Here is a 27,854-nt window from a genome sequence, read left to right as displayed (position 1 = left end):
CATTACAGCGCCAAGATAACAGAGGCTAGGGTCTACTTACGGCCAAACTGGAGGTGTCTGTCAGTACCATGACTTAGGGTCCACTCACAGCAGTAACCAGGGCTTTTCACAACGTGGGGTTGCTCACAAGAGCCAGAAATGAGCACTCGGCTGACATGCACCTCACCTATGTGAGGACCTGCCGAGTGGTCATGACAGGTCAGCCCTGGGGTCTTCCTCACACCTGAAGCTCCAGTCACTGCCATCCATTCTAACTCTGTGGGTTACAGCCTCCAGGCTTTCAACAGAAGCTAAGGGCAATGGTGTACCACAAGTGGCTAGAGGGACAGGGCATCTTTCCTGTCCCCATTCTATCGCTGATAGTGGTAGGATGGGAGACCATACTGTGCCTCTGGTTGGGTGGGGAGATCAAGGCCAGACTGTGAGGTAACAAATAAAACTCACCGCAGGAGAGTACTGATGAATGTGATGGCCAGAAAAGTGACAGTGAGGAGCACCCAAATTAGCCACCTCGTTGAAACCACTGTGGCCAGACAAGGTCAGTCAAGCAGACTGGGACAAAGGCTGAGGGTTGACCACTGATAAGCTGTTGATACTGCCTGGGACAGTATGAGACCCCTGCCCCCAAATTCCTGTTGGGGTCATTACACAAGCTGAGTAGTAGGCAGCTTCAATGTGGCAGGGTGCCTGGGGCACCACTGTTCCATGAAGGACTCCAGTAGGCTACGGGGCTATATGTTCTCGACCTCAAGGGAGATATTTTGGGACAACGCCAGGCCCTGTCTAAGGGATTCCAAAGTGGGAGTTGTGGTGAGGCTGTCTTTGGAGAATTTCAGGACGAGTGCGGGTGCGGGGTGAGGCGAACGTGCGCTGGAAAGATCCAGGGTGGAGGTGGGCCCTGCGGGGGCCCTGGCGGGTCCTTGTACTGATTGGTTGACAGAGTAGGGGCGGGAATTCTGGGCGGAGCCACTCCAGTTAGAAAAAGCCCGGGCTAGAGGGCCCGAAGCACCGGGTGTGGGAGGGGGGTGGGGGGTGGGGGTGGGGGGTAATGGGGAAACTGGGGAAGATGGGAGTGCTGGAGGAGAGTTGTGGGGTCCGAGGAGCACCTCGGCATCTGGAGTCTGGCAGGAGTGTTGAAGGACTGAGGGGCTAGCTCGGGCAGGGCAAAGGCAGCAGGACCTGGGAGGAAGGAGCATGGTGTGGTTCCCAGGCATTGCAGAGGCTGGAAAACATCGGTGTGGGGTTGAAGGGCCTGAGCTAGGGTTGGAGAGGAACGGGGAGCCAGACATTCATCCCGGTCACTTTTGGTTACAGGACGTGGCGGCTGGTCGGATACAGGGGAGCTGCTGGGAAGGGTTCGACCCCAGACCTGGGCAGTGAAGGTGTAGCTGGCAGCGGTGGGCAGGTGAGGACCGCCGTCTGCTGGGCAGGTGAGTCTCCTTCTTCTCTCTTGGCCTCGCTGCACTGACCTTCTAAAAGGTTTAGAGAGCGAGGCCGCTGAGAAGAAGCAGCTGACCTCCCAACAGAATGGCACATAGAAAGGCAGGACAGTTAGCAAAGGAGACATCGTCTCGGGGGGAGCCGAGACAGAACAAGGCTGGGGGACCATTGGGCACCCCGGAGTGGAAAGAGCTTTTAGAGAGAAGATAGAAGAGGTGCAGGGCTGCCAGTCAAGACTGAGGCTGCTGCCTCCAGGCAAGTGATAGGAGGCCTTGGAGACAGTGGCAGAGACTATGGGATCCAGCAAGAGCAGAAGCATTCTAGGCTGGGGTCAAACAGGGCAAGATGGGGGTCACAGGACACAGATGGGTCCCCAGCCGCCACCACATCCCACCCACCGTAATTCATTTAGAAGCAGGTTCAAGAGTGGCTCTGGCAGGGCCTTCTGAGGCCTTTGCCAGAGCTTCGATGGCCGGAGAACGGGAAAGAAGGGCAGTGCAGGGTGTCAACAGGAAGGGAACGGGGGCTGCAGGTATCGGACTCCAGAGGGATTTTACAGCAAGGAGGCTGCAGTGGGTCCAGCCTGCAGACACACCATTCCCATGAGGCACTGCGGCCCAGGGACTGGTGCGGAAAGGGCCCACAGTGGACTTGGTGCACTGTATGCCCTAACCGCTCAGTCCCTGGGTCTGGCATGACAGACAGAACATTTCCAGGGGAGTCAAGGGCACAGGATGAAGCCAGACAAGGCGAGGCAGGTGGGGCAGAATGAATGAGCTTTCTAGGGAGGGAGGTTGGGTGCAGGTAGAGCGAGGTAAAGCAGCTGGGGTGGTGAGCCAGCGAGGCACTGGCCTCCAGAGTCCGTGGCCAAGGAGGGCCTTGCGGGCGGCGACGGAGCAGTGATCGGTGTCTCGGAGAGCTCGGACTGGAGACTAGGGTAAGTGTCTGTCCCACTAGTGGCCACCCAGTTTCCTCCCACTCAAGTCCACTTAACTCATGTCTTCTTTTCTCCCCACAGCCAGGTCTCTAGCAGAAGTGGATGTGCCTGCCAGTCACTGAAGGCGAGGATGACAGGTGTGGTCAACGTGATAGAAAGACATGACATGGTCCGGTGTGATGGAGAGGACAGAAGGACAGTCATCCAGCCTTCCTGGTGAGCATACTCCCTGCCACAGGGCTAGCCCGCTCAACCACCTAATTTGTCACCCACTCACTCCAGATTCTGTCCTTTGCAGAACACCGTGGGCTGGTGCCGTGGGACACTGCCGTAGAAGCCGTCTGTTCTTTCCTTTGCCCAAAGAGCTAACACATCTCTGCTGCTCTCTGGATCCTCTTCCCCCTACCTTGAACCCTCAAGATGAAAGGTGAGGACTCTTCTGCCCCACATGGGTGGGGCATGGCAGGCTGCCAAGTGCAGGGGTCTCATTCTCTCCCACCCACAGAAATGGTGCTACCCAGCTCATGTCTGGGCCTTTGAATCCGGGGACTTCTTTAAGTCCGTCTAGTTCTGAATCAAGAATATGCTGCACTCAGAACCACTACACTACCTGCCTCAGGAATCGGCTCGAAGGTGAGTCAGGGCGCCCTTTGGCAGCTCGGCAAGCCTACTCTCCCCTCCCAACATCCCCCTCAGCCCCCTCCCCCTCCCAGCCCCCCTCATTTGTCTTTTTTCTCTTTGCAGGTAAAGCTGAAGGAACAGACGGTGACAACATCTTGAAAGAGCAGACCCACACAGCACCCACCCACCCCTGAGACTCCATCTTCATGGCCAACTAACTCTGCCTGGCCCGGGAGACCACCACCCACATCATCCTGGAGCCAAGCCTCTAGCCCGGGATGACTTCATCATCTCCCTCCTGTCTTTTTTCTTCTTCCTCCTTTCCTGTAACTCTATATTTCTTTCCTTTTGTTCCTTCTCTGCTTGAGAGACTCAAAGCATCCGTGACTCTGCTCCCCCACTCACCCCTTTTGAATTTGCACTAAGTCGATTGCACTGGTTTGGAGTCCCGGAGATAGCCTGAGTCTCTCCGTATGGATGTATACAGCGAGTGTGTAGGCCCCTTTGGCTATGCTGCCCCAGTGCCCGCCCGTCATCCACTTCTGTCTGAGGGCAACTGGGTGTGGCCGTGCGCTTGAGGCCTCACCTTCCCCTTGCCTAGTCTGGAAGCAGTTCCATCATAAAGTGTTCAACGCACCTTCCTTCATCCTTTGTCCCTCCTCACCAGGGCCTCACCAGAGGTCCTGGGTCCACCAATAAATACAGTTACAGTCATTGGTCTCGTGCACTTGAATATAATGCGACTCACTTGGGGGGCTGGGGGGCAGGGGAAAGAAATGAGGGAAGGGGAATAAAAGGGATGGGGTACAGCACCCATAATGAAGGGGATTATGAAGTAGGGGGCATCTAGGATGGAATGAAGAATAGGAGATGGGAGGGGCTTATGAAAAGGACGGTGGCATTGGGATGGGAGGCCATGGGAGGGGGCTCATGAGATACCAAGAAGCTACAGTATGGAAGGGGCCTATGAATATGAAATGGTGCCTAAGGAATGAGCAGCGCAGTAGACATCACAGTGGAGAGTGGCAGAGTGCCATGAGGAGACAGAGGCAAGGCTGTGAGGAGGGTCCCTCAAGACTGGGGAGGTGAAGGACAGACATCCTTAGCAATGAGAGAGATGGTGGCCTGACCAGAAACCTGGATTCTACACTGCTGCCAGTCCTGTCTGGATGACTCCCCGAGTCCTCACACTTATCCCAACTCCTGAAGCCTACTGTCAACTGCAAAGTGAACCTGACTCCCGACTCCTCGCAGAGGCTCGTAATGAGGTAGACAGCTATATGTGAGGCTGGGTAGACCACAGCCACATAAAGGAGCCCATGGTGGCCCCTGGGCTTCCCTCTCCTGCTCTGAGCATGCTCAGCTCTGGACTGGAGCCCACGTAGATGCCTGCAGTGGTACCTTTCCCCGAGCTCTCTGCTGTGTAGAAGCTGAAGGGCCTCAGCAGAGAGACAGGGACATGCTCAAGTCTGGATGTAACACAGAACATAGGGCACAGTGAATGTAGGAGAATAGGGAGGTCAGCATGAAAGACAGGTAGATGAAGGACTACCACTGAGGTCTTGCTTCCTAGGGTGGAAGCGTAGCACCCCCATGGGTTTGCGATTAGGGTCCTCATAGCAACAGCAGCTGGTTGGGCTGACCCCTCTATCTCTGAGACTCCTACCAGCCTCCCAGCTCCTAGATGTTTAGCTGTTTAGCTAGCTGTTCAGACACTGGATACTAGAAAGGGACTGGAAGAGCAGCTTTAAAAAAAAAAAAGAGAGGCTGGGGTCCTTGGCTCTCATCCCCCTCCCCCAGCCCCCGCCCTTACAGCAGTCAAGAAAATCTCCTCCAGCTGACAAAGACCAGACAGGACTGACTGTCAGGAACACCCACCCTCTCCGCCCCATACCCTCTCTGGGCAGTGGGCCAGCTCCTCCCCACCCCCAATACATGCCTGGTCTCTCTTCTGGACCCTCCACAACCCTTTCTCTCCCTATCATTTTGCCCTCTAATTTTCTGGGAGGGGGACCTCTGTGGTCTCCCTCTGCTAAGACAGGGTGGTGAGGCACCCACTGGGCACAATTACATGTGGCTGTTTCTCTGATCACCTCCATAGAGGACTTCAAAAGCCCCGAGTCAGAACATGTCCGTCTTCCTGACCCCACTAGAGGTTCTTGCCCCAGTGACAAAGTAGCTTGTTATGGGGGGGAAGGGTAATCTACAAACAGCCTTTATGACGGACATCTGACCACCCACCCAACCCTGCAAAAGCCAGGCTCAGAAGACAAAAGCTGCTGCTTTACAAGAGACCTTGGCAGGAGCAGCTAGTAGGTAGTGGAGGTAGCTAAAGGGGATACTGTCGAAGATTGGGGTAAGGATAGCCAAGAAGGCCCAGAGTCTGTCTAAGGAGACACAGAAATAGAGTTTGCAGAGTGGAAAGGAGGTTCTGGAATGACATGAGCTGCCTCCTCTGGCCCCTGCTTTTCTGGTCACCTGTGGAGCCTACCATTCTGAAAGTGAACTTTCCACCGGCTTGGAGGTGTGGGGTGCTGGAAACACTCACTCCCACTCTGGAGTTCTACCCAGAAGATGCTAAGACAAATCTGGTTCTGAGATACGGGTGCCAGTGTGGCAAGAGGATCTGCTCCTTCCTATCTTCTCACCAGTCCATGGTGGACGCCTCCTTGAACCACGCCAGTGAATGTCACAGATAGTGAGGGTGTCTCAGGACAGGGCCTACCTTGAGTTTACCCACTCCTCCTTTATTTAATGCAGTGGGTTCTGAAGCCAGTGTCTGAAGTCATACCCAGGAGCTCCCCCAGAAAAACTGGATGGATGTGTGGGGGCAGGACCTCAAGGTGCAGGCTGGTGGGGGCTAGATGCCCCCAAATCACCATAGCTCTGCAAACAGGTGTGCCTGTGGGTCTTGGGCCTCAAGAGCCTCGCCCAGGGGTAGGGGCTGGGAAAACAGAGGTGGCCCAGCCCCCCACCCCCCAGCCAGCACAGCCCCTCCATCAGCCCACAGTTTGGAATGTGTTTACCTTTAGCCCAACCCGATTTCCTGCTTTTTAGAAAAGGGGCTTAGAGAGGGCTGCTAGACAGGCTCCAAGCCTGCCACCCAAAGGCACTTTCAACCACCCCCTCCCTGTGCGGAGAAGCTAACAGGGGCTTGAATTTCATCCCCCAAACCCCAGTCAGGGTGGGTAGTGGGGAGGGTGGGGAGGGGCTGGCTGCTCCACGCTGCACAGCCTGGGAGATGTTTCAAATCTTCATGGGGCCCAGGGTCCCTAGCACAACCCCCACCCTGCAGGCACAGAACTACAGAGATCCTCACACACCCAACCCCCTCCCCAGCTATGTCTCAGTGACAAGCTAAGGTTGGACAAAAAGACTGGAGTAGCCCATTAGAGAGTCCTTATCACATGTGGTGATGTGGCCACAGCAATAACTCGGGGTTTGTCCCTGAGGACCCATAGGCTGTGGGTGAGTAGTCTGTGTGTGAAGGCCACATAGCCTCACCTATATACTCTGGTCTACGTGGTAGGATCTGTGTGCTGACCAGTTGGCCACTGGCTGGTGCTGAGGCTGAGCCTGAAGCAAGGGGTCTGTCGTTTTTCAGGATTTTCTGTGGGGGTGAATGTGGCCAAGGCCTCCAGGAAAGTGTACCCTTGAGCTGACTATGTTGGGCATCTGTGGTTTCATGTCTCAGGTTGATCTGAGTAACCCAAGAGCACGTTTTGGGCGGGAATCACGAACATGGGGGAGGGATAGCAGTCAAGATATTTGCTATCCCACTGAGTAGAGAACATTCCAATACTGAGCAGGGAAAGAGGCCTCTTAGACCCCCGGGGGCTGAGGGTTTGACTGCAGTACACCCTGCAGAATCTCAAACGTGGCATGAGACTGCAGAGGTTGGCCTCCCCCTATCTAAACTGCAAGAGGAGGGTCTCCTTTCCAAAGGAACTAGAAAGCTGAGAATCCCATCTAAAGCTTTATGTGGTCCTCTTCAGCCATGCAGACCAGCATCTGACCAGAACCAGAGGTTGGGCTCAAAGCCTGTGCCCTTCCAGCATGATCCCCGCCTCTCCACAGAACATTTATCTTTTGCATGTGTGCACAAATGTGTATGTGCACATGTGTATGCATGCACAGGCATGTGTGTGCATACTTGTGCATGTGTGTATATGTCCCATGAGGAACTGGGGTCGTCTCTGAGACTGTGTGAACCTCCAGAAAGGGGAACAGAAGGTTCTGGAAGGAGCTGTGGTCAGCTCTGGCCTCCCCTCAGGCTGTTGTAGCCAGGCTGGCTCAGCAGAGCTACCCACCCTCTTTTTCCTTTCCTTTCCTTCCCTCCCCTCTCCTCTTCTCTCCTTTCTCCTCCTCCCCCCTCTCCTGGTGACATTGTTGGCCCATTTCCAGGGCTGAGGGGAGCCGGCGGGGGCCCTTCCTGGAAGCCCACCTGCAAAGGCTTGCTGGGAAGGGGCCTGCTCTCCCTCAGGCTCCCACCCGCCCGCAGCCGCTTCCTGGAAGCAGTCACTGGGTATTCTGTTCCTTGTCAGCGCGAGCCTACAAATAAAGCAGACACTGTGCTCCTTGTCCTTAGGGAGCCCAGCTCCATCACCCCACACCTGGCAAGACAGCGGGCGGGCAGCCGGGCCATGGGGAGCAGTGTGAGGCGAGGCGGGGGCTGGACCCATAAACAAGCACAGGCGCCAAGTACAGGAGGCTCTACCCCCGCCCTCTGTGTGACACCTTTGAGGTGAGCACATGCCAAACCCCAAAACCAGCTATAGGTGCAAGAGGGAAGTCCCCAAGGGAAGGACACCACGCAGACCCCAGGGAGAAGCTGGGAGCAGGTCCATGGAGAGGTCAGCCCTGGGACCCTGGCTTTGCAGGAATCTTTTTTTTTTTTTTTTTTTTTTGGTTCTTTTTTTCGGAGCTGGGGACTGAACCCAGGGCCTTGCGCTCTACCACTGAGCTAAATCCCCAGCCCCGGAATCTTTTACCTGAATGGGAAGTGGTGCCACTTGAGAGAGGCATCACAGTAAGGGAGAGAGGGATTGGTAAAACTCTTCACTTTGAGCCAGGTAAAGAGGCAGCGCAAAGGGGAGTCGTAGAGTCAGGCCCTTGTGGGCACTCTATCTGGGAGAAGAGATTAAATGATAAAACCTGGACTCCAGTCTTTCTTGGGGGAGAAATGAAAGAAAAGATGGTGAGAGGAGGCCTAAGAGCAGGCGAACCTCCCTGGGTGTGTGCAGAGCACAGACAGAGTGTAGAGTTAGCGCTGAGGGTCTCCAGTCTAGAGACCAGGACCAGGTGACACATGGAAGACCCAGGAGGAACCGTGGGGCACAGTGTGGAGTAGAAAGGGCCACAGAGGACTAGAGAGTGACTGGTAGGGTTATGGTGCCTAGTGCTAACTAGCACACACTCTAGTCTGTGCATCTGAGGAGAAATAGACTTAAAACATGAATCTGAGCCCGACCTCTCATGGGTGGAGGGCTTGGGGTGGTGCTGTGAGGGATGGGGCCTAGGGGAACAGTGGGGCCCCATGAAAGGCTGGGAAAGACTGGTTTATTCAGGTGGCATTCAGGTTGTGCGCGTGCGTGGCAGAGCCCATGGGACTAAGGGGGGTGTACAAAGAGCCCTTAGCAAGCTCCCCATTGGCTACTGGTGACTTCACTCCTGTGTCAACACCACCATGTCTGCAGCTTCCTGGCTGGCCAGGGTTTATGGAGCGGGACGCGACCCCGCCTGGGCCCCCACCTCACTCATCCCACACACTGGCCCACTGTTAGGGTCTTGGGGGTTGGGGGAGGCTGTACTGTAACATCCTGGTGCCTCCTGCTCTTTCACCTACCTCTGAGGTCCTGGGACAGTTCTTTCCCTCCAGGCATCCCTGGCCACAGGGTATGCAGGCCCTACCTCCCTCTCCCTCTGGAAAGGAGCTTGAGACCCTGGGGCCACAGAGGTCTGTAATCTGTGCCTATGGTTATAGAGTAAAAATCCAGCACAGAACAGAGACTGGGCTCTAAAGGGACTCTAGGGCCTCTCTCATAGGGGCCAGCCTTACAGACTTGCCTTCTCTGACCCGAAGTTCTTGTAGGGGGTCACTAGTCAGAAAATCGTCCAAAAAGCCATTGTGATGACCATTCCTGCCCACCTGGCTTTGTCAGTCCCCTTAGAGCAAGGTATACTTTTGGGGAAAGAGTTATGGTGCCTGACGTCAGACTCTGGAGTCCATGCATGACCTTCCAGTGACCAGAACCCTGCTTATCCCTCCTACAGATTAATAGGCCCACCCAACCCCAGCTATAGGAAGGAGTTGAAGTTCTTGATTCCCAGTGCCTACTTGGATAATGGTGACCTGGGGGGTGTTGGGGCTCTCCTCCCCAGACAGGCTACAATCCCAAACGTGGTGGCCAATACCAGGAGTAGGTACATTTTTCACAGAGCCAGTAGCCCCGGGCAGTTGAGCAGACTAGCTTCACCTTTGTAAACTATGCTGTCACCACTGCTACTACCATTGTGGGAGCTTCCTGTTGGGGGTCGGATTTGCTGTGCCTTTCCCAGGAGTCGTCTGGGACCAGAATGGGATGAGTCAGCTTGGACAAAGGGTCTTGGCCTACCTGAAGCTCAGATACATTTCTTAAGGAAGTATAGATAAACTGATATTCCGGGAAGGGCAGTGGGGTCCCTAGGCCAGAGGAAGAGAGAAGCAAGAGAGATGGGAAGAAGAGTGAGGTGATCTCTGTCCTGCTTCCTCCACAGTCCTATGTCCAGTGGCCTTCATCACCAGTGAGTCATACCCAGGAGCCCTTAAAGGGTCAGAGCACATTTGAGTGGGAACAGAATGGAAAGACAAAATGGAAGGAAGTGATGAGGACCAAAGGCGCAGAGGGAGACAGAGCTGACAAACTGGGAGGGAGAGCCCTCTGGGGCCGGTAGAAAGAAATCTACCAATAGTCACTAAATCCCAACTCCTATTGGCTGCTTTCTATTCCAACAGCCCTTCCCCAGGAGCAGACCTTGGATACAACTGTCCTTTCACTCCCCCTCCCTTTCCCCCCCGCCCCGTGGAGTGGTCTCTGTTTGTGAGAGCTGTAACCTGGCTCTGCCCTGCATGAACCCCTCCCCTCACCAGAGTCAGCAGTGTCCCCTACTAGAGGGTGAATGGCCTCCCTCTCCCTTGGGTCGTGGGGCAGAGTACATGTGTGCCAAGAGGGGGCCCAATGGGCCACGTGGCTGTTTGCAGTTCATGAGAAGCAGCTGAGATAAAAAGCTGTTTTCCCAGTGGGCAAGGGGCCAGAGGGGGCTGAGGGGGGCGTGGGAGTCAAGGCCAGGCTGTAGGGCTTTGTGCAACCCTGGCCTCCCCCTCCTATGTGTTTGTACCTGCAGGAGGGGGGTGTGCAGCTACAGGGCAGTCCCCACACGAGGTTGTCAGCTCTACTAGCTCTCTAGACTTTCCCTTGGTGCCTGAAAGTCCCAGGTGTTACTGTTCCCCGTAATGAGGTTCCATCCAACTGCCTAACTATGACAGAATGTGGTCTGTGATTTAGGTGGGCATAGTCCTGGCCAAGGGACTGCCAACCTACATAGGATCAGGGCAGGGGGAGCAGTGTCAGAGATATGTAAACCTTGACAGACATGGGAAGAGCCAAGATGATTAGATTAAGAGTTTACAGGATGCTCAAGTCAAGGGTATGTTCTCATAGAGGGGTCCTGGGAACTGGCCAAGTCCCCAAGAAAAGGGACTTCAAACCTTCTGCTCCCACCTGCCTAGGTAAGGCCTCAGGGTAACCTCGTTGGGTAACCAAAAGGGCGTAGGCCTGGAAAAAGACCCTCATCTCTATCCACCTGGCCTCACTAGGCATGGAAGGGTAGTCCTCCGAGAGAGAAGTCCTCCGAGATTTCTTACCCAGCTGGTGGTACTCCCAGCTCGTCTCAGTGAGGCTTCTGGTGGGACCCTAAGTGGGTCCTAGAAAGAGACAGCCAAGCAGGGATCAATGGATCTATTTCTTGCAGGAGTCGACTTTATGTACATCTATGAAACAAGGAGTCTGTGTGCCCCCTTCATACAGGCCTGTGAGTCTCATAACACACGCCTTATCCATATTTGATGTCTCAACTCCGTGGCCAGTGCCTTCCTGGTGTCTTAAGAAGGGTGCCTGTTCACATCTGCCTGACTGGATTGGTGACAGCTTCCAGACCCTAATCTGGGTACATCAGTGCATAGTTCAGAAATGGGTTGCCCTGAATATGAAGCATGCTAGTGGCTAGTGTTGTTAACAAGTAGATTCTCCTCATGATTCAACTTGAGGTCCCCACTTCCAGAGAGAAAAACCCATTCTTCTTCTACCAGGGTGGCATTTTCAAAATGGCAGAAGAGTCTACAGAGCCCAGACTGCCACAGCACTCAGTGGGTGCAGTTCATTGAGATGGGGATGGGTATAAGGACTCTTAGCCTCCCCTGGAGCCAGGGAAGGAGGCTAAACATTGGCAGGAGATCACTATTGTTCTTTAAGGGCAGTGTCCCCATTCCATGCAGGAAAGTTGCAGAAAAATAGGAAAGGGGTAAACAGGGTGCCTCTGGGAAAAGTTCCAGGAAGAGAGACTGTGTCAGAAAGGTCACATGCTTCCCACCAGCCCTTACCTCCAGTTGATGAACCCTGACAGTCACCAGTCCGTGGAACATGAGCCATGTTTCCTGGTTTTATTTTTCTTTAGCTCCACAAGCCCTCACCTTCCTACTCCACTAGCACAGATGTGTTCTTATTTGCTTATTTTGATTTTTTCGAGAGAGTCTCATGTAGCTTAGGCTGGCCTTGAACTCACTATGTAGCTGAAGATGACCTTGAACTCCTATTCCTCCTGCCTCTACCTCCCAAGTACGGGATTACAGACATGTCCCTCCATATCTGGTTACGTAGTGCTGAGGATTGAATTCAAGACTTGGTGCATGCTAGGCAAGCACTCTATCAACTGAGTAACATCCTGGTCCTATTTTTAAACTTTAAAACTTAGTGTCCAGGCAAGATCAGGCAGCTCCCACAGTACGACATGACCTAGTTAAGAACTACTGTTATGTATGTAGCCCATGCAGGCAAAGCCACTTGTTGTGGCCTGGCTGCTCTGTGCCTCTTAGCTTTGAGATGTCCATTCCAGACTGGGCATCTCCATTCACAAAGACTTCCATAAGTTTACCTGGGGTGCCATGGGAAAGAGCACTAACGGACACCACAGAAACTCTGTAGATGAAAGCTTAGGGTGTGGCAGCCTTCTGTGAAGAGGTGCTCTGGATGTTGGATTCCCACCACCAGAACATAGAGACAAGGCAAGTTGGAATACTGGACACAGTTGGATAGGGCACTGATAAAAGGGACTTAGGTGATAAGTCTGGCATACTAGCTCAGCCATGTACCTCATTGAGTTGGCCCTCTCATCTACAGAACAGGGAACTGTCTATAGGTCCAACCATCCTCTGACATCTGACATGGATACAGGTAACCAGCGGTCCCTAAGCTTCATAAGGCAACCAAAAGATAGTTCCTAGGACCAGCTATGGAGCAGAGAGAAATAGAGGAGGAACTTTCTATAAGGTAAAATGGTCCCACTGCTAGGATCAGCAGAAACCTAGCCCACAGTCCCTCCCTAGTCAGGCAGTACAAGCAGGAATGTAAAGGGTAAAGTCCTAGGGCACTGACCTCAGAACTCAAACAGGACAAAGACCCGACCCCCTGGACAAACAGTGGGTCACCGTGCAAACTTAGGCAGGGCAGGAGTGCCCCTCAGCGTCGTGTTGTGAGTGTAGTCCTACACTGCTGTCCTTGACTCCGTGGCCTCTCTGGGAAAGGTAACCAGGAGCTTCTGAGACCAGGGAGAACATGCCAAGCCTACTAACCTCACTGTGTGGAGAGGACTCCTACTTGCCCTGGCACATGAATCCTTCCTGAGGAACCACGGCTTCAAGGTGCTCTCTTTCAGACAGCTTCTTAAGCTCTAGCCCCAATTCCAGACCTCTCTTGCCAGCCTCAGGAAACACTGTCCTACTTCTACTTCTGGGGCCCTGTGATAATCAGGGGACAGTGGAAACGAGAGTTTCCTCCATCCCTGTCCTGTTGACCCCAGGGCTGGAACAGGTAAAGGAACGATTCCATTGCTACACTATGCTGTCAGTCAAGGAAGCCCCCAGAAAGGAGATACTGATTTCCCTCAGAGACACGGAAGCTGGAGAAGAGAAGGGACTACAGAGTGGTGGCCGTAATGCTAGCCCAGCTTCCAGATATTTCTGACAACTACCTTCAAAGCTCCCAGCCCTCAGGGATACCCCAAACTCTTGTCCACAAGAATCCCTGGCACATTCTGGGTACTCTGCTGAGAAAAGGGAAAAGAGCTGTGTTGTGAGATGGCTGTGACCGTCATGGACCAGACCCACAGTGGGATGAGAAGGATGGGTTAGCTTCTGCTTCAGAGGAGACAGAATCACAGCACCCTGGAAGAAAACTCAGATGGCTGGGAGGACCCATAGTCTAGGTCTCCCTAGACCTAGAAAGCCTCAGTCTTCAGGCAGGATTTAAATGGAGGCCGTGAAGCTCTATACACCCAAGTTGAGAAGAAAAGGTTTATCTGCAGGTCCCAGAGTCCCAGCCATGCAGGAAGGGACTACCTTATCCAGGGGTGAGTAGGGAGGGGACTTGGGCTCCTTCGTCACCCCAGAAACTCTATACAGTCCTCCTTTTGGAATCAAGACCCTCTGGACCTAGAGCTGTAGCTATGAATGACTTATGAGCAAAAGTCCACCTCCTGGAATCCTGACCAGGCAAAGCAGGCCTTTCTTCTGGTGACAAATGGGAAAGGAGGGGGATGCCGAGCTGCCAGAGCCATCTGGCTGAGGAAGACACTAGCCCAGAGGGTGTGGTGTGGCCAGCTCAGGAAGGTCAGAGGCCATGATGGCCCGGAAGAGCCTCCAGCCACCTGGGCAATTGCTGTTAGACTGGTCCTCACCCGCCCCTCTCCACAGGATCAGAGGAAATCACAGCAGTGCAGGCAAAGTGTTTATTTTCAAATGACATTTCTAAGAAAAATGGCCTCCCCCAAACGCTTGACCCTATGCCTGGAATGTGGGGAGACAAACAGCTGTCTTGACTCCCAGGCCCCATGAAGACCCTGGTTGGGGGCAGGGGCTATGAGATACCTCCTGGGGAGACACCAGCCACAGTAGTCAGGGCGTAGGATCCTGGCTCTGGGCTCCATTCCCAGCCTTGCTGTGTCCCCAGCAGGAAGCCCACACCCCCATGGCCCTGGGGTCACATGCATGCAGGGACAGCTTGTCTTGACCAGCAGGGCCCAGCACCCCTAGTGTGGAGTTCATAACATTGGCCTCCTAGTACACGCGCCATACCACAGGCTGCCTTGGCGCCGCTGCTCCTGCTGGGCTCCTGGCCACCCAGGCTTGCCCCAGCCCTTATCTGAGCTCCCCACTCAGGGAAGCACACAGGGTAGCTAGACTCAGTCCACAGAAGGATCCCAGGTCCTCTGGCATTAGTTCCCACAGGCAGAGACCAGGCTCTAGGGAGTGAGGACCCTGTTTCATGATTCCTTCCTAAGATGACTCTCTAGTGCCTGGCCATCAGTGACCCATTGCCTGATGCTGCCCAGGGCTGCTAAGAAATTCTGTTGGGTGTTTGGGGAGTCAGAAAGACACCCTAGAACTGTCCCTGCTGACTGAGCTCTGACCCAATCCCAGTAGCCAGTTTTTGTTTTGTTTTGTTTTGTTTTGTTTTTAATCTTTCCTGCTTCTACTTTGCACTACTCTGGTCTTAGGGTACCCTGGGAATTCCTTTGTGTATTTCTTGTGAAATTTCTTCTTCTTCTCAGCGCTGCTGAGGTACAAAGGGATCTTGCCTGGTCCTCTCTCAGGAAACCTGGGTCTCTCTAACTCACCGGTGAGCAGAGCTCATGAAGCCCCTTCTTCAGGAGTAGGGGGTGTGTCCCAGAGCTCTGATAGCCTGTACTTAGAGAGGAGTGAGCTACACAAGAGTGGAGAGGCTGCTTCTCTGCCCCCAATCCCCCCAGCTTCCTGCCTCACAGCCCACAAAGCACTAAAGGCCACAGGTCTTGGCGACATCAAAGGCCCAGGAAGCTCCTTGTACTGAATTAAGTGTAAATGGGTCCAAAGCATGTGGCTTGCATCTCCCACAATTACCCCTGCTTGCTACAGGATGAGATGAGGAAGGGGTGGGAGAGAGACCCTCTGAAAGGCCAAGTTTGGGGCAGAGAAGCATGCAAGGACACCCCTTTGTGCTCCACAAATAATAACTTATAGAATCATACTGGGCAGCAGACCTGACCCAGCTTTTCTCCGTCGAATACTTCTGTGGGGTCTAAGTATCAGCAGGCCCATGCTGAAGCCCTTTACGGGAGATTCTAGCACAACCCATCAACAGAATAGGACCATTGGGGGTCTTCAGTCACATCTGAGGGTCCTCACCCTATGCCTAGACACAGAGGAGATAGACAGGTATGGTCTCCTGGAGAGCCCACCAGTGGAAAAGCTTCATGAGGCTACAGGACCCAAGCTCAAGAAAAAGGTGGTAGTGGGAGGAGGCTGTGTGGGAGTCCCAGTGAACCTCAAAGACCATGGAAAAGACCCTGATTCTCCTCTGGCCTCGGGGAAAAGGCTACGCCTACATGGTAGGCAATCACAAACATTTCCCAGAGATCTGAGAATGTTCCAGAAGAGTAAGACAACAGTTGGAGGGGGCAGGGGGCTGTGGGGTGGGCAGGGACCTGAGTCCAGTGAGGGTCATAGAACAGATGTCAATGACCTGGAATCCTTATCACCTGGGCCTCTCTTTACATACAGTGTCCCCTCTGCAAACTTAAACTGAGCAGAGGCCAGGCCAAGGGTCAGGGGCCAACCATGCCTCCTCTGCCGGTCTCTGTCAAGCTCTGTTGCCCTTCTGGCCAAAAGCCAGCTCAGTATCTGCCATTTGGTCCCAACTGAAACAGGCCCCTCTCCCCGGGGACACTTGCAGAGTCTTGCATCCTGGGGCACTTGGAGCCTCTGTGCATGATCAGCCTGTCTGGCCCCAGCAGCATGATTTGCGATTTTCCGCCTCCACACTGCTGCTAATTGCCCTGGACCTGGGAAGGATGGATGGGGGAGGGGTCTCTGTAATCCCATCATCCCCAAGCAGGAGAATCAGGCTACCAAAGAGATGACTTCATTTACCTGAGTAACAGTAATGGCAACAGAGCCCTGGACCTAGTCTGTCGTTGAGGAGGGGTGGGTGTGGGAGGAAGTACCAAGGGGACAAAGATGCAAGCAGTGGGGGAAAGAGGATGGCGTGGGGATGGTGCCTCAGTCCCTGTGGCCCCTCAGCCCTTTAGAGCAGCTGCTAGGTTTCTTGGAGCCCATGCTCCTTGGTGTGGATAACCACTCTAATCCACCGTGGAGGGCTTAGCCCAGGGGGGCCAATGGGGACCTGTCAGCCAATTCCAAGAGGCAAAGACAGCTGGTGTTCCCCAGGTTTCCCAAGGTCCAGACCCACCAGGCATAAGAGGGAAGACCCCAATGTCACCTACTCTTGTTCCCAAACCATTCCCTTGTAAAAGTCAAGTTAAACTCGGAGACACCCAGCTCCCCACAAAAAGTAGGTGTCAGAGAAGATGGAGCTGGTACCAAAGGTGGCTGAGGGGATCCTTGGGGGAGCTATTGGTTTCTGAGAACTCGCCTTGAGCTGCATTTTGCAAATAGGGATGAGAAAACCTAGCAAGAAGCCTTGTGTCAGGTCACCTGCAAGGTGTGGCAGACTGTGGGACTGGAATCTGGCTCAGCGGGGGAGTTGAAGATCTTTGATTAGTTGCTGGAAGGAGAGGAGACAGTCTGAAAGATGAGGACAGCTGCTGGCCTTCGGAGAGGCCCCCTTCTCCTACTGGACACTCAGACCCCCACCAGCCACAGCCTACCCAGGACAACACTGCCCGACCCCCACTCCTAATCCTCCTGTCTGCTTCTTCCCAAGAGCCCAGGCAATTGGACACATTTTCAAAATTCTCAGGCTGCTGCTATTTCCTCCTCAAATTCCTCCTTGCCCCAGCCACCCCAAATCCCAGCCATGGGAAAAAAGACAGCACTGCATCGACACGGACACGATCTCCAGGCGGGGCTTCATCCAACACGGGGTGGATGGAACAGCAGCTGGCTGTGCCTGGGCAGCTGTGAGGTGTGGGGGTGCCAGGGTGAAGAGCCCCGATTACCAGGCCATCGTGGGAAACCCGTTAAGGAAAGCTATCAAGAGGTCTTTTTTTGCTGGTGGCCCCATTCCACTCTGCCTGCATTTCTAGCCTCCAAGTGCCCTAGGGAGAGGCAGATGGGAGTCCCAGCTGGGGACACTTGTGTCCTGCTGGCTACAGGTTCTGCCAAAAATGTCCATCTGCCTGTGCTGGAGTTACCTGGCTCTAAGTGTGGGTACCAGTTCATCAGCTAGGGCTTTGCTCGATACGTCATTAGGACAGGGCCAGTCTAGTCCCAGGAGTCTCTGGACAGCCCAGTCACCACACAAGTACCCTGCATATTCTCTACAAAGGGCTTAGCACAAGAATAATGCCTTCCTGGGCCTGGGTACCAGCTGGTTGCTGGTGGGCATGAGGAGTTGTGGACTTGTATGATTCCTTACCCCCATGTCCACTTGTCCAGGACTTTGGGGAGGACACATTCTAGGCTCTGTGAGAGGTGGCCAAGGGGCCACGTGGCGACTGCCTGGAGAGACAAGAAAGGTTTACTGAAGATAACGGGAGGAGGGCGTGGTAGGCATAACTAGACCCTGGACCCCAACCTCTCCTGGACTTTCTTGGGCGGGCTGGCGTCTCCGGGGTCGCTCCCAGTCAGCCTGTAACTGTGTAACCAGTGCCTTATCACTAGATGTGGAAATGCTTACAGCCTGGTGGGCTGTGGGGGCCGGGCTGCCCTCCCGCCTGCCTGCCCGCCCCACATGTCATTATCGGCAAGCATTCTAGCGGGCTCAGCCTTTGTTCTTCCCACCACCGGCCCAGCCTTGATCCCTAGCTGCCCCCCACGCCTGCTGCCTGCCCTTTGCCCCCACCACCCCCTCTGTCAATGCAGCCAGATCGAACCCCCACCCGGTCCTTCCTGCCCGAGGCCCTGACATCCCGCCAAAGGCGCCCATCTTTGCTTTCCTCTTTCTCCACTCCATTTCATGACAGAAAGCAGAAAGTTTCCTCTGCATGCCACAGTGGGACCCCCAAGCAATGTGACCAAAAGATCTTCTTGAGCTGGGACCACTGGGCCACCAGATTACTCACTGAATTACCCACTCCTCTTGGGTCCTCTCCCTGTGGTTCTGCATTGCCCCTGTCCTGCTTGGGCTTTCCCACAGGAAGAACTATAGCACGCACACACACACACACACACACACACACACCACACACACCACACACCACACACACACCACACTGCATACACATATATACACCACACCACATACACACACACACACACCACACACACACACCATACACACACACACCCCACATACACACATATACACCATACCACATACACACACACCATACACACACACACACCACATACACACACACCATATACACACACACACCATATACACACACCATACTCACACCATGTACACACACACGACATACACACACACCCCATACACATATACACACACACCACACACACACCACACACACACACCATACACACATACACCACATACACACACACCATACACACACACACGACATACACACACACCCCATACACATATACACACACACCACACACACACACCACACACACACCATACACACATACACCACATACACACACACCATACACACACACGACATACACACACACCCCCCACACATATACACACACACCACACACACACCACATACACACACACCACATACACACCACACACACACACACACACACACACACACACACACACAAAAGAAAGGCTCTTTAAACAGGGCCAAACATACTTGAGAAGTTGGGTCTGCGTGCTCAAGAGGCAGGTAGCCTTTATATATCCCACACTTCCATATTTTGCCAAGATGTCCACTGCTGGCCTATTTGGGGCTGGATAGCTCCCTTTATCCAGGAAACTGAAGGCTAGAGCATTGAGGGACCAAAGGTGAGAGGGAAGAGATCATGTCTCCTGGAGGGAGCTGAGGGATCACAGGAACACCTATAGATTCTCCTGAGATGACCAGAGAGATGCCACATGTAGGGGTGGAAAGCAGGACTCCTGTCCTCTATGAATTCACTCCTTCATATTGTACTGTAGGCCTTTTGTTTTATTATGTTGTGATATGTAACACACTAAGCCATACAAGCACACAGCTTCGTGGTAATCGGCATGAGCAGTGTCTAAGTGTTTTATCTTCCTCTCTGGCTGCAGCGTCAAGGCCTCCCAACTTGCTTGTTCTCTCTCAGGGCAGAGTGGATGCAGAGGTGGTCCTGTGTGGTGAGGGAACTGGAGTTTGTCATCTCACCTCTTAGGTAGAGAGCACTAGATGGATTGAGAGCCAGGAGAGACAGGCAAAGAACCAGGCCCGGCAGAACCTAGGGCTGTGTCCTGGAGACTGAACAGCAGAATAGGCCCTGCAACCTGACCCATCCCTGCCCTGGGTCCCACCTGCCGGCCAGGGTCCCTGCAAAACCCCTGACAGCTGAGGAGTCACACCTTCCCAACTCTGGTTGTCATTAGCTGCTCCTGGCGGGAGGTGGAGGGGTGGAGGCTTGGCCCCCGCAGCCAGCAAGGATCGAGGCTCACGTGAGGCCACCTGGACCTCATTATTCTTAAGTGGTCCAGTCTGAGTTTGGGGAGAGAGGAGAGAAAGCTGCCCCACCCCCACACTTCAGCCAGCACACTGGGGCCTTCCGCCATGATGGAGCACTGAACCCCCCTACCCCCCCCAAAAAAATCCATGGAGGTCTCGGCCCCAGAAAAAATGGACTGAAATACTTTGCCGGGCAGAGGCTAAGGGAGTCAAAAAGAGTTTGGGGCTGAGATGAGACAGAAAGTCAGGCTCTATTCCTTCCCTGTCACTTTGCAAAGGTGATCTGGTATGATTAAGATCAAGGCCATCATTATCACCCTGCTACTGACAAGTAAGAAAAGTTTAGAGCATTTTCCCCACATGACGTTCTATGAAAGACCAGGACAGGTCAGTATCAAGATATTCAGGTTGGAGCTCTGGGAGCTGAAAACAATAAGCCTCTTCCCCGATGAACCCCTGTCCACGAGTGGAAGGATGCCTTCCCGAGGCTTCTAACCAATGGTTGGAGCCCAGACAGTACTAAGGGTACCAAAAAGAGGTGGCACAACATGGAACCCAAGATCCGCTCTTCTGTCTGTTCTCTGGCTCAGAGTACGACCAAGATACGCCATCAGCATCCATGGACAACCTCAGTCTACAAGAGAGTGGCTTGGTTTCCATGCAGGAAGGACGATCTTGGCTCTCAAGACCAGTTCTCAGAGCTTCCACTTTGATCAAGCAGTGTCCATCATGAGAGTCAGGAAGGGGACATCGATCAGTGTTCAGAATCTGGGGTAGATGGTGAAGCAGAACCCTTGGGTCTCGACTCAAGCCTGCTATTCTTTGGAGACTATCTTGGACATCCATATTGAGGGTCCCTGTATACCTCTATGTGTGCAGGAGCTAGGACCAGGCTCTCTGTTCCTTTCTGTGCAGCCACAGGAATCCGTAAGGTGGCTGCTGGAGGGAAGGCAAACAAGGGTGCAATGGATAGGGCAGGGTGGGGCAGGGCGGAGCTGGGCATCTGTGGGAGGCTGACCTGAGCAAGAGGACATTGGAGGATCGCTGGCATCATGACCTTCATGTTTTCACCCACTGGGTGAATATACACTAAATGAAGCACAAATCAGCACAGCCAAGGGAGAGTCAATTGTGTCCCTTCTTCTTAATCCCTTTGGCTTTGGGTTTCCCCAGCCTGGACAGACTGTCCGAGGGGAAGGCTGCCCAAGGGCACCCGGGCATCCGTCCGGGGACATTCAGGCAGTGACCAATCCCAGGCCGCCCCGTTGTGTGCCCTGAACTGTGGACCTTTTCCCAGCCAGCCCCTGTGGGGGAGCAGCCACTGTGGGTCCCCAGGTCTTAGAGAGATGTTCAAGGATGTAACAGGGATGGAGGTAAGTGTGAAGTCATGTCATGGCTAGAAGAACATGAAGGCCAAGCAGATGGACATCTCTCAGAACTAGACCCTCCTCTCTCAACTCCCAGCACCAAAGCCGAAGACCACTACAGTCCAGAACACAGCACGGCCACCATCATAGCTTGGCTGACCAGCTCAGGACAGGTCAGTATCAAGATATTCAGGTTGGAGCTCTGGAAGCTGAAAACAGTAAGCCCTCAATGAATCTAGGGGGTCTGGCCCCAGCACTGTAGGGCCAGGTAGGGGTCTAATGAGGTCTCTGAGGACTTAAGGACTCTCTTAGGGGCCAATCAAAGCAGAGCATCCAGTGGGAGGCAATGCCTTTCTGTGATGGCCACACAGGAGGCAGTTACCAGTATCTAGCTCTGTGGGCTGCAGGTACAAGCAGCCTCTACTGCAGAGAGGGGTACCCTCCCCACCAGCCCCCAGCATATCTGGGCATGGAGGGTCTTGTCATGGCCCCCGGGGCTCCTCCTACATCAGGAGGCATCCCCAGCCCCATCCAATTCTGTCTCTTCCCCTCCTCCTGTCTTGCCAGGAGATATGGAACAGAGGGGCCGCTCTCGGGCCCCCAGTCTCAGAAGGGTGCCCCTCTGAGCAGATAAGCCTGCCTGTACCCGGAGCAAGTTAGCCGCCCCCACTGTTCTGCTCTGGAGGCCAATTGGCCTTGGGATAAACAGATCTCATCCGGGAAAGAGCCTTGTGCCCCTCACCCTAATCCCCCAGCCCCTGGCCCCTGGCCCCTCTGGGAGCTTTGACCTAAGCAAATAATTAGTCCAGAGACTGGGAGGCTCAAGGGGATCGAAGTCAGGAATCTGATCTTTGTTCCTTTCCTTTATTCTCCCCTTCCCCCTTTAGGTCTTGAGATAACCAATAAGCCTTTGTGTTCTTAGGTGTGTGTGTGTGTGTGTGTGTGTGTGTGTGTGTGTGTGTATGCGTGCATACGCGAGTGTTTTCTTCAGACATTCTCCAGCTCAATCCAGCGGAGATGGGTAGGTTGACACCCCAATCTGCACTAGAACCGATGTCCAGAGAACAGAAAAAGCTATGGGACCAGGCAGTGAGGACAAAATGGGGCCTCATGACTGGAGGGAGTGCTGAGACTACCTTCTGTGCAAGGAGCCTCCCAGAACATGGCAGGGAAGAGGGACCAGCCTAGGTCCCTACACCCTCTTCATGCTTCTTCTTAACCAGGTCCCTTAGGATGAGGCCTCCTTCATCCAAGCAGACCTCCTACTAGGTCTCATTCAGCCGTTGACAGACCCAGTCCCTAGAGCCTTGTCTTTCCAACCATAATCTCAAGACACACCTCCCAATGTCTACTACCTCAGGACCCCTTTTCCTCTCTCATCTCCCCAAACCTCTTGGGTGATACTAACAGGAGAGGAAGTATGTCCCAGGGGCCCCCAGCACAGTTCCCTTAATGCCACGTTACCCCAGACCAGCACATAGATTACCTTTTACTATCCCCAAGACACAGAAACTACCTTTTCTTCCTGAAATTGCTAGCCCTGTGTCTTGTGTCTGGTACAGGGCACTCTGGCTACCAACTGCCCAGCATTCCAGGTCCCAGGATGGCTGAGGGGTTTCCCCTATCTCCAGTCCTGAAGAATACATGGTCATTAAAAAAAAAATGGTGCCCATCTTGATGGCTGGCTCAAGGCAGAGCATCCAGTGGGAGGCAATGCCTTTCTGTGATGGCCACACAGGAGGCAGTTACCAGTATCTAGTTCTGTGGGGTGCAGGTACAAGCCATCCTCTGCAGAGAGGGGTACCCTCCCCACAAGCCCCCAGCATATCTGGGCCTGGAGGGTCTTGTCATGGTCCCTGGGGCCAGAAACACTCTCTTCTCTGGACAAAGTTGGGCTTTCTTCTTTCCATCTTGCTTTTCTTTTCTGTCCTTCCTTCTACCAGAATGTCACCTCACCTAAAGCTAGCATTTGGGTCCAGGAGTGGCACCATATTCTTCAAACTATGTTTTCCCCTTGATGTGTTTCTATCTTCTTAACTCTTTCCAAAATCCACAAAGTGTTCACTTGTCTCCTATAAAGCCCGTCCACCTTCCCCAAGCCGTCTCACCTGCTGGGCCAGCCCTGGCCCCATCAAGCCAACAGACCCTCTTTCCCTTCTTCTTGAAATTTTCCACTTCCTCTTGGTCCCTCTTCATATGGTGGCAGGAGAGTAAGAAAGGTGGCGGCCCAGGACACTCTGAGGCAGAAGAAATGATTTGAGGACTTCCCTGAGCGGGTAGACACAGAGGAATGGAAACAGGCTGCTTTGCCATGTGAGAAGCTGAAGAAGGAGCTTCATCTGGGGCCACGAGAGCTTGGGAGGAGCTGGGAGAGGTCTTGCCTCAGAACTGGGCAGTGCTAGTATGTGGGTTCCCTGGTGCCGGGCTCACTGTGAACCGAGAGAAAACCACGCATCACCCTTATGCTGATCACTGGGAACGAATGGGTATTGCTTCACCTTGAAGGCCACCTTGTTGCAGTTAGACAACTAGCACCACTGCTCTTGTTACAGTACAGCCAGAGTCCCGCTGTACCCCAAGACCAACAACACCATTGGACTCTGGGCTTGTCGCCGGCCATGGACAATCTTTGATACAGCAAAGGAGGTGGATTTGGGGTCTGGAATTAACCCAACCTCCACACCAGGACTATCAAGGTCTTACTTGAACAAGAGACTCTCGTCCCAAGAGGTGCCATGGTCAGGCTCCAGATCCCCACCTCTTGGGGCTGGGGCCACCACCAGGGTGTTGGGCATGTCTAAGGTGCCCTTCTCCTTGGGCTTGCCTGCCACTGCTGGGAGAGAGAGAAAACGAGCTGCTCCTGGATAGACGGTGCTCCAGCCATCTTGCCCTTCACTGGCTTTCAGGAGGGTTGTGTGGGTAAGAAGGTCAGAGAGAGGCAAAGGAGGAGGTGAAGGAATCTCAAAGCACGGAGGGGAGGCTGGATGCTGCAAAGGTGAGGAGGAAGCAGGGACAAACATGGCCGGGTCTAGCACACAGTGTCCTGAGTAGCTCAACTCTGCCTTGGCCAACTCTGCCTCTGAAGGAGTGCTGTGCCTTACCCGCCAACCTCTGACTGCTACTTGTGAGGTTTATGGACAGTGCTGACCAGCTAAGCCCATGGGCCAAGCCAGGCTCCAAGGGATAGAAAGGAACTCAGTGCTCAGTGCCTGGCCTCAGGCACTGCTGAGCCGTCTCCCATTTCCAGGGCACACGGGGATGAGCAAGGCCTGGATGCTCAGCTGGGCTACTGGCTGTCATTGGGGGAGGAGGTTAAACATCTATCCTCCTCTCTGATGCCTCTACCCTGATCACTTAATTACTTACCCACATCAGCCTCCAAGGCCCTGAAGAAACTGAGGGGAAGGATCCTCCACATTACACTCCAATTACACACCTCAGAATGCCCTTCAGTTCTCACTCACAGAAGAAAGCTAGATTTCAGGGATAACAAGCTCCTTCCAGGAGAAGAAGGGTGAGTCTAGGTAGTTCCACTCACCCATGTCCTGGCAGGGAAGGGGGCTATGGAGTTGCTGAAGCACTGAGAACTAGCGGGTAGCAAGTGGATACAAGCCATGCTTGTACCCTCGGCTGCCCTCTCTGGCCATAGACATCATCCTCTGTGGCTCGTAAGTATGGATGGGCATTGACTGGGAGTCAGGGGTTAGGGGACAGCCAAGTTGAGCATGGATGCCTTTTGGAGACTTTGAGAGAAAGGGAGTCTCTGGGAGAGGAGAAAGGCCAGAGGCAATCCTGGTTCTTCTGGTTTACAGATGTCTTTTCCCCAAGACTGCACATCTCTCCTGGGGGGGAGGGTGCTGTTAGTTGGGGGAGCTTGGACCTGAGCCCAGTAATCACCCAAGAAAATTATAATATGGGGCAGAAAGGGACCCTTCGGCTGCTCATCAAAGTAATGGAAACAAGAGAAAAGCTCAACAAGGGACTGGGTGGCTGGAAGTGTTGCTCACTTGGCTGGGTAGGCAAATTCCTACAGTCCCCGGTAAGGGCTGCAAAATGGGTCCATAGGGCCTTTGAGGGGCTGGGGAGGTGCCAAGGGGCTTGTGGGAGGGCTAGGGGCCAGTGAACTAGGATAAAAGCAGCCAACAGTGGTGGGAAGGGACGTAAAGACACTTGTGAGAGACTGGACAACGGACAAGGTCCATTCAAGGGCCTAGGGAGTCAGAACAAGTGGCTGGTGCCTGCTGCCCAAGGGCAAGGTTGGCAGGACACACACAGCCTGGACTTGTGGTACCATGGCTGATATTTCTGACAAGAGGAAGACTGGGAAGGCAGCTTTGCTTAGAACTGGGATAAGCTGGGCCTAGTGCCCTGCCCCCACATCTCAGCCTACTGCCTGCCTGCCTGCCTGCCCTCCCACCGGCTTGGGCCTTCTGGATTCCATCAGGTACCACAGCAATCTGGCTGTGACATAATGAGGCAGGCTGGGGTCAGCGGGGTGACCTTTCATGGCCCCAATGTTTGGAAATCCCCAAATCAAAATGACCCAACAGACAAGCTTGAGAGTAGATTTCCCAAGTGGCCCCTTCAATTACCAAGAGAGGAAAACAGCAGGCCCCAGCCATTACCAATCTCCGAGGGCCCAGAGAGGTCCCAAGCAGGCATGCCTAGCTTTAAGTAAAGGTAAGCCAGGCTGCCTGGAGACAGCACACACCAAGCAAAAGGCCAGCGGAGGGGTGCATGACTGAGGGGTTCAGGCCCCATGATTCTGTAAGCTGTGGTACCAATCTGTAGGTCATAGTGGATACAGGCTCGGGGACGAATGAAGGCCATGAGAGGGTTAACTTATAATAGCTCAAACAGGGCTGGGGAGAGAAGGCACTGAGGGGCTGAATGAGGCAGGGTTGCAGGACAGCCACCCCCAGCCCAGAGTTTTGTGAGCCAACATTCTTCTTTTGTGTCCTTCCTCTCCAGGTGTTATTTGGAAAAAAAAAAAAAAAACCCACTTCAAACTTCATACAAAAAAAAAGCTTCACGCTGAAAATTTAATGTAGAAACCCTGTAATCGCTTTTCCAGAGATAAGACACGGCCAGGAGGGGAACTCGATCCCTGAAGCCCTCAGGGAGGCAGGGCCTGAGGCTGTGAGACACAGGCCTCGGGGCTTGGGGTGGGGGTTGGGGGAAGAGGCAACAGCAAGAAGGCCACCTTGGGGGCACATCCATAATGGGGACACTTGAGCCTTCTAGAAGGCTATTGGCCTTCTGTGTACACAGGCGCTCCTTCTTTGGTCAGGACCCTTCGGCCCCAGGAAGCTCGAGTTTCACAGTGACGCCATGGCCTCTTGACCAGCAGCCTCAGAGACTAATTTGGGGTCCTGGAAGGCTCAGGTTGGGGACAGTTAAGCTTCAAAGGGCAGCTAGGCCAGCAGGGTATCTGACCTCTCCTAGAGGGAGATGTTCTGTTGCCTCCTGGTCAGCAGCGCCACCATTGGCCGATACTTGGGGACACCATGCTCCCACTGCCCCCTACCACCACATGGCCCTGGGTGCACACAGCTCTCAGACCCACTGAGGCTTGGTTGTAGATGGTGGAGAAAGAACTGCCCTAAGCAGAAGCCTCCAAAGACAAAGAACCAAAAGTGCCCGGCTCTTGCCTCAGCCCCCTATCTCCTGTGAGCAGACCCAACTCGTTTAGGCTGTTCCCCACCCAGAAAAATATCAGAAAACAGGCTAGGAGAGCACAGAGCCTGGGACCTCCCTGACAGGAAGGTATGGGGTGGGGGTGGGCTGCTCTGGCGGGGGCCCTGGGTGTGTTTGCGCCAGACCTGCAGTTCTGCAGCAACATTCCATGGGTGGGGGTGGAGGAAGGCGCCATGTGGAACCAACTGGCCTGGCTTGGGGGCAGGAGGCCCCCCAAGCAGTGAGCCCAGCTGGGCATGCTTACTCCTCTACTGCCCCCTTCAGGTGGCCCAAGGCTCAGAACCAGCTACCCCAGAGACCCTGCTGAGCATTCAGTCACCCCCAAAAGTGGGATCCTGTGTCCAACAGAAGAAACTAAGACACTGAGGTCTCTAAAGGGGAAAAGGATTGCCGCCCTTAGAATTAATGGTCCCAGAGCCTACAGAAGTCAGTGGGGAAGGACTGGGGATGGAACTCAGTGGGGAGAGTGACTGCCTGTATATCCGAAACCCTAGGTTTCATCTGCACTACATGAACTGGACATGGGACACGGCAGCACACATTGTAGTCTCAAAACTGGAGAGGTGGCAGCAAGAGACTGGGATCTTCAGGGCCATCCTTGGCTGTAGGACAAAGTCAAGACCTGACTCAAAAATGAAACAAACAACAAAAACCAAAAACTTGGGGTGCGAAGAGATACCACATAGTTCTCTACCTTATCCCAAGATCTTGGGAGCCCTGATCTCTAACACTCATCCAAGCCCCACACTGAATCCTCACGACATACTAACTTGGCAGGAAAATGCAGAGCACACATGGTCAGGCAGAACCCTCACAAAGTCAGTACTTGCTTCTCTCAAACTTGGCTGTGTCTCTCTCTTGTTGTCCACCCCACCAAGAAGACATCACAGGCTAGGGGTACTGTTTGTCTATTGCTCCTAACGTTGCCAGGACGATGACACAGAGGCCCAAGAAGGAGTCATATCTCA

The 27,854-nt window shown here is 53.8% G+C and overlaps 2 long non-coding RNA genes and 1 other non-coding gene across 5 annotated transcripts in view; 2 read left to right on the top strand and 1 right to left on the bottom strand.

The window, feature by feature from the left end:
* Nucleotides 1-26,956, bottom strand: part of LOC102548505 (uncharacterized) — an 80,062-nt gene extending 53,106 nt beyond the window's left edge. For all 3 annotated transcript variants that reach the window (XR_005494670.2, XR_005494667.2, XR_005494668.2), the window contains exon 1: nt 23,298-26,956. This is a non-coding gene — a long non-coding RNA (uncharacterized LOC102548505). The remainder of the gene's footprint in view (nt 1-23,297) is intronic.
* H19 (H19 imprinted maternally expressed transcript) lies at nt 1,036-3,712 on the top strand. The gene is made up of 5 exons (NR_027324.1): nt 1,036-2,377; nt 2,459-2,593; nt 2,676-2,804; nt 2,883-3,010; nt 3,122-3,712. It is a non-coding gene; the product is annotated as a H19 imprinted maternally expressed transcript (long non-coding RNA).
* Mir675 (microRNA 675) lies at nt 2,052-2,135 on the top strand. Its single transcript, NR_032754.1, has one exon. It is a non-coding gene; the product is annotated as a microRNA 675 (primary transcript).
* Nucleotides 26,957-27,854: the final 898 nt, after the last annotated feature.

The sequence above is a fragment of the Rattus norvegicus genome, chromosome 1 (genome assembly GCF_036323735.1).
Source record: "Rattus norvegicus strain BN/NHsdMcwi chromosome 1, GRCr8, whole genome shotgun sequence".
Lineage (NCBI taxonomy): Eukaryota > Metazoa > Chordata > Mammalia > Rodentia > Muridae > Rattus > Rattus norvegicus.
Note: the sequence above shows the minus strand (reverse complement) of the source record. Positions and strands in the feature narration are given on the sequence as shown.